The following is a 5,894-nucleotide window of genomic DNA, read 5'->3' on the forward strand; positions in this document are numbered from 1 at the left end:
CGGCTTTAATTTGAGTCGTGGCTTCCTGTGTGTTGGCCAGATCTGGCCCGTGTGCGACAAACCGGCTTTGAGTCGTGGCTTGCTGTGTGTGGGCCAGATTTGGCCCATGTGTGACAAACCGGCTTTAGGCTGAGTTCTGGCTTGTTGTAAGTGGGCCAGATATGGCCTATACCAGGTGACCAGATGTGCCATTTTCTGAAGACACGTCCTGGCAGATCACCTTACTTTACCAGTCAGTGGTTCTAAAACTATTTTGAGTACTGGACGCCCATAATATTTCAGGACACGTAATATAAATAAATACACACATTTATTTGACCTACACGGACCTGTTATGAAGCTGCAATGTTATTCATTTTTTTTTACATTTTTGTACCATGTCCTCTGGTGTGACACCATGTCCTTTGAACTTTTTCGGAACCACTACAAATTTTTTAAGCTTTGTTGTGCATTAATGTGACACCCCTAAATTATATATTTTTTTTATTAAAAAGTGCATGTTAAGCTACATAATCCTAGAAAATTTTGCAAATATGTCTTGCTTGCCACTAATGACAGGTTAGCTTGGATTAGCAAGGTCATTAATTGACAGAAAAGGATGAAACGTCCTTTGGTGTGATAAAAAAAAAAAAAGTCCTCCATTGTGACAACTGTACTGTCACACCACAGGACAAAGTTTCTTTAAAAATCATTTTAAATAATTAAATAATATTTGTTTAACTCCTTTTTTATGCTTTTAAATGCAATAATTACATTCAAATTCAAACATTCAAATTACATTAAAAAAAAAAAAATAATAATAAATTATGAATCTTAGAATATATGACAATTTCACTTTTTAATAAAAAAAGTTACAAAAAATGAACTTTTTTCATGATATTCACATTTCTTCAAGATGCACCTTATACACACACACACACACACACACACACACACACACACACATATATATATATATATATTAATATATATACACGCATACATACATATATGAGTGTTCGTAAAAGCAACAATACAAAATCTTAAACTATAAAAGTGCCACTTTGTCCCACTATTATGTGCAGGCCTGGCATTTTGCACTGGGCTATAGAACTACAAAATGAATTTTAATTCCAATATCATAATTGAATGACATTTTGAATTATGTAGTGATCTAATTCTATCCACCAAACAATTGTATGTGAATGTTTGAGACTTATGGTCATGGTTATAGGGAAATAACAAGAAGAACAAAGTGCAGTAAACGGTAAAACTGTTTGCACTACAAACCAGTACGTTCATAATTAAGACAATACATTAAAAATAACATAGTAAGATACAGCAGTTTGCAACAGTAAACAGCAAAACAAGCTGTTTGTACAGCTATAGCTGGAATGACACCGAAAGCCAGACACATTAAATTTACAAATGGCCGCGCCCCTCTTACAGAAAAAAAATAAGGGGCATATGTTTATTCATATGTTTATTTATGTAACGTAAGCGTGTGACTTTTAATTCGTGACGTGCTTTCATGGGCGTGCGCGCGGACCGGATGGAGTTGCCATGGAAACGGAGCGCAACACTGCAAATGTCACGAGGAAACACCATAGACAGTAAAGGGAAACACCCCGTTTCTCGCTGATTTCACTGTTTTCAGGTGAGTTAAGTCCATAAAATCACACAAATATTACTTATAACTGTTGTTGACACTTCTCTTACTTGTATTTGACTCGCTTCTGTTGTTTATTTACTTTATAGGAATGGTTTAATGTCTTCGAAAAAGTCCGTTAGCATTTCTACCGTTTTCAGACGACGTATCGTCAGGTATGATAACTCTATTGTGCTCTTATTTATGAAAGTTTGGGCTTTTAATAAAATCTTCATCTGTAGATGATAGCTTTTGACTGTTTTGTTGGTAATCTTTCAATGGATGATTGGAAATTGCTTAATTTATTTAACCTTAACATTTACACTTTACTGTTTATCGATGACGTCACGTTATCAAGGAGCGCGAAAATTGGCTGAAAACTAAAGTTGTTTTGATCTTTTATGGTAAACATAAAACTGTTCTGCGATTTCAAGAGTGACAAAATAATCCTTCTACAACAGAAGGGAGTTTTCAAGGTTTCAATATTTCTGAAAGGAGCTGCTGACAGAGATGTAGGAAGCGCTGAAAAGGTTAAGTAACCTAATATGCATTTTTTTCACAACATATATCGCAATGAATCTGTTATTTTATTTATTTATTTTTTGCATCTCACCTGCTCTAGCTTGTTTCCATCTAATAAACCTGGAACTGCAGACTAAATATTGTTGGCTCTGTGTCAAATAGCTTGTTTTGTTCTTAGATTCTTCAGTGCTGACCCAGACAGCAACATAGTGTTGGCCCAGATCCGGCCCACATCTGGCCCGCATGAAATCCATGTGGGCCAGATATGGGCCAGACCTGGGCCGAAACTGCTTGCTGTCTGGGGATGGCCTGCTGCATCCAGCAGAGTCGGAGTGAACCTACTGTAAGACAACATCTCCTAGATACTATTGACCACAAGACTAGTACAGTAAGTCAAACCTCAAATATACAGTACACTAGTGTTCAAAAGCTTGAAGTTGATACAATTTGTAATAATTATCTTCTGCTCACCTCTGTAATAATTATTTGATTAAAATATGTAAAAAGAGTAATATTGTGATATATTATTACAATTTAAAATAGCTGTTTTCTATGTGAATACATTATAAACTTAATTTATTCCTGTTATGTGCAGCTGTACTTTCAGCATCATTCCTCCAGTCTTCAGTGTCAGGTGGATCCCTCAGAAATGCTGATTTGCTGCTCAAGAAACTTATTAACAGCGTTGAAACAGTTGTGCTGCTTCATTTTTTTTGTAGAAACTGTGATGCATTTTATTTTTCAGGATTCACAGATGAATACAAAGTTCAAAAGACCTGCATTTATTTATGCATTTAGCAGAAGCAACTTACAGTGCATTCAGGCTATCAATTTTTACATATCATGTGTTCCCGGGGAATCAAACCCCCAACCTTGCGCTTGTTGCTTGCTAGCGCAGTGCTCTACCAGTTGAGCTACAGGGACACGATGATTTGAACAATTTGATCCATGTAACACTAACATTCAAATGTTTGGAGTCTATGTGACAACGAATCCAACAAAAAAAAATTCAGAACGTATGTATTTTCACATTGATCATAATCAGAAATGTTTCTTGAGCAGTAAATCATCATATTTGAATGATTTCTGAAGATGTGTCACTGAAGACTGGAGGAATGATGCTGAAAATTCAGCTTTGATCAAAGGAATAAATGACATTTTAACATAATATTCACATAGAAAAGATTTGTTTTGAATTGTAATAGTCACAGTGTTACTATTTTACTGTAATTTGATTCAATAAATGGAGCCGTGGTGAGCATAAGAGATTTTTTTATAAAGGCATAAAATATCTTACAGACCCCAAACTCTTGAATGGTTGTGTAAATTACAGTTATGATGTTCCTCCCAGTTAAACTTTATTAAAAAGTATTAAATGTTACTCTGGCATATGCAGTCCATTCTATAGAGACTGTGTCTGTTCCCCAAAAACAGACAACAAATAATATGTTTATTAAGGGATCTAGAAAAATTATTTCAGTTTAAACATACTAGATTAAAAATAGTACTCAATGTACTCCATTGATGAAATAGGAAAAAGTGCACATTGCCTGAAATGATATGAACAGCAGCTATGCTAATCTTTCTCCCTTTGCCTTCCTGTTTCTGCAAATGTCCATTCCAGGGTTATTAGAAACTGCACAGCACAGGACTTGCAGGACTTGTGAGGACTTCAGATGATACCAGTACTCAAAAGACCTTAGATGATGGCAGCTATAGATGGACATACAAACTACCGCCACTGCAAAAAAGGTAATGTTAATTTGAAAGAGCTGTGTCACAGTATCAAGGGCTCCCTTATCAGTTCTGCTTTCAGTACTGGAGAGTAAAAGATACATTTTTTTTGTTTGATGTTTTTATTAGTACATATACGTTATCTTGCACATTTTATCTCCCCAACAGATTCTAATTTGAAAGAAGTTTATAATGCATGTTCGCTACTCCCAATTCAGAAGACTGAATCAGCCTGTGTATCTGAATGTTTCTCATACTCACTCCTCTCTGCCGCGTCTGAATTTGGGATTTTCCTTAGCTGTCAGTTATAAACGTCAAAATTAAAAGAAATAAACATTTGAAATATATCAGTCTGTGTGTAATGAATAAATATAATATACAAGTTTCACTTTTTGAATGGAATTAGAGAAATAAATCAACTTTTTGATGATATTCTAATTATATGACCAGCACCTGTATATCATTGCTCTTTTGTTGATTTTGATTGCTTCCATTGTCCTCATTTGTAAGTTGCTTTGGATAAAAGTGTCTGCTAAATGTAAATGTAATGTTAATGTGTATTTAACTATATTTATAAATATTTATCTGTATTTTTTATTTTGTAATAATGTAAATGTATTTGTTTTATATCTATACATGCAGTTGTATTCATGTATGTATATTTATTTGTCAAATTTTTATATTTTAATAAAGCAGTTTAGACTACATGAGTGTTTTCTTTATTCTGGATTTACATATTCTTTTGTGTCTAGAAAGGGTAAATATGGGCCATATCTAACCCAGAAGTCAGCCACAACTGGGACGGATCTGGGCCACATGTCAGAAATGGCGTGGTTGACATCTGGGCCAGGTGTCGCCCATGCCATTTGTGAGATGCGGCATGGATCTGGTACAGTTGTGGCTGACTTCTGTCAGACAAAACTGGGCCAGATCTGGCCCTGATGTCACCCACACCATTTCTGAGATGTGGCCCAGATCTGGTTCAGTTGTGGCTGACATATGTCAGCCAGACTCAGGTTGAGTCATCGCCGTCATTCCGCGCGGTATGTGGGCCAGAAGAATATGGGAGATGTGGGCCAGAACTGGGCCACATGTCATTTGCTATCTGGGTTTCCTTTTTTATATAGATTAAAATTGAAGACAGAAACAAGTGGTAAATGTGGTCACTTTAATATTCAAATCCAGTAGATCCAGTTTATGTTCACGTGGCTGTTTTCGTTTATATTCGCCAAGCTATTATGTATTTTGAAATAATCTTGTCCGTGATGTGTTCGTTCGTACGACGAAAGACAGAATCCTGCAGCTCGAGAGATACATGTTATTCTGCCAGTTGCACACTTAAACAGGTCACAAACACCTGCATTTAGCTCTTGTTGTGTTACAATGGGTTTATTGTGTGCATTTGTGGTAATATTTTATTTAAAAAAGCTCTTAAACAAGAATAAATTCGTTTGTTTTGAGCTGGACACTGTACGCGCTGATCGGAGGCGTGATTTCAGATAGGCAGCTGCAAATATTTCATTTTCACACAAACAGTTCAAAAACATCTTAATTTAGCTCTTGGTGTGTTCTAATTGGTTGATTGTGTGATATCGCTGTAATAATTTATTTTTAAAAGCTTTAAAACAGGAATAAATTCGTTTTTTCTGAGCTCTTTACTCTAGACTCTCGTGATCACAGCGGTGATTCATCTCTCCTATTTCTCACATATCTCTGGCCAGAAATAATTTATCCATGAGCCCTGAACCGGTAATAATCAGATATGTTGGTTTAGCTTGTCAGTGTGAATTAAATCTAAGTATTTGTTTGTATTTTTAACCGATTTAAAAGTGAAAGTAAAAGTTCGGGAATTGAACCTGTAGGGGCGCTATTTCTCTCAGACAATGGAAGTCTGAAGCACATATACTCAAACAGAGGGACAGAGTGAGATGAGATGTCTGAGAGTTTTTTAATTTTCTGTTATCCATACAGTGTTGTAAAGTCGTGAAACTATGCATATTTCCTCAGAATG

The 5,894-nt window shown here is 35.6% G+C and overlaps 1 long non-coding RNA gene across 2 annotated transcripts; it reads left to right on the forward strand.

Moving 5' to 3' along the window:
- Positions 1-1,434: 1,434 nt before the first annotated feature.
- LOC127974699 (uncharacterized) lies at positions 1,435-4,580 on the forward strand. 2 transcript variants are annotated; one of them, XR_008157347.1, is made up of 5 exons: positions 1,435-1,636; positions 1,738-1,803; positions 2,089-2,537; positions 3,774-3,901; positions 4,052-4,580. It is a non-coding gene; the product is annotated as an uncharacterized LOC127974699 (long non-coding RNA). The 2 variants fall into 2 exon arrangements; XR_008157346.1 differs by having other exon boundaries at positions 1,592-1,803.
- Positions 4,581-5,894: the final 1,314 nt, after the last annotated feature.

The sequence above is a fragment of the Carassius gibelio genome, chromosome B16 (genome assembly GCF_023724105.1).
Source record: "Carassius gibelio isolate Cgi1373 ecotype wild population from Czech Republic chromosome B16, carGib1.2-hapl.c, whole genome shotgun sequence".
NCBI lineage: Eukaryota > Metazoa > Chordata > Actinopteri > Cypriniformes > Cyprinidae > Carassius > Carassius gibelio.